Raw genomic sequence first — 726 nt, 5'->3', positions numbered from 1 at the left:
TTTTTTGTATTTTTAGGAAAGGGTCTACAGGGTGTTCAGGGTCTCACTCCTAGACTGGACTTGTAGTGATCCGCCTGTTCACAGCCTCCCAAGAGCTGGGATTACAGGCGCACGCCACCACTTCCAGTCTCAGTTGCTGTCTCAGCATGCGCTGGGGGCAGGGCTGGCACGGCAGGCCGGGGGATCAAACCCTTGGGCCCTGCGCCTGCTTGTAGGTGCCTTAATCCCCTGAGCTATTTTGCTGGCCCTTAAGGTAACCATTCTCATCAAAAACAAAGAGCTGGTAAAGAAAGAGAGGCTGAAGCAAGAACGACTGGAGAAAAGAAAACAGCTTGATAAGAAGTGAGAGTGAGAAATAATGTGCAGAGCCAAGCAGGATGCTGTCCAGGACGGAGACGCGGAGAGCGGTCTTCAGAGAGCTGCGGCGAGGGCTGCGGTGCAGCTCTTCAGCGCAAGCAGCAGAAGAACGCGGCCTCTCGAGAAGCTTGGAGAGGTCGGAGGCTCTGTGGGAAAGCCTGCTGCGCGGGTATCCAGGGTTTCCAAGAGAGATTTCAGCAGTGTTCTCAGAGGAATGGATGGGACTACAAACAAGAAAAGGTCGTTGGAAAAGAAGTCCAAGGCCGAAGAGAGTGAAGTGAAATCAGCAGAGGCCCAGGCTGAAGCATTCTGCGGGACGATTTCCTGTGGGGGCTCCGTGAAGGACTGGGACACGGAGAGCGACGGCCC

General features: G+C 54.8%; 1 protein-coding gene and 1 pseudogene across 1 annotated transcript in view; one reads left to right on the top strand and one right to left on the bottom strand.

Moving 5' to 3' along the window:
- Tyr (tyrosinase) overlaps positions 1-726 on the bottom strand; it is a 115,319-nt gene that overhangs the window by 39,730 nt on the left and 74,863 nt on the right. The window lies entirely within an intron of this gene.
- Positions 1-726, top strand: part of LOC105741142 — a 13,918-nt pseudogene that overhangs the window by 2,324 nt on the left and 10,868 nt on the right.

The sequence above is a fragment of the Octodon degus genome, unplaced genomic scaffold, assembly GCF_000260255.1.
Source record: "Octodon degus isolate 3935 unplaced genomic scaffold, OctDeg1.0 scaffold00306, whole genome shotgun sequence".
Taxonomy (NCBI): domain Eukaryota; kingdom Metazoa; phylum Chordata; class Mammalia; order Rodentia; family Octodontidae; genus Octodon; species Octodon degus.
This window is presented reverse-complemented; position numbering and strand designations above follow the sequence as displayed.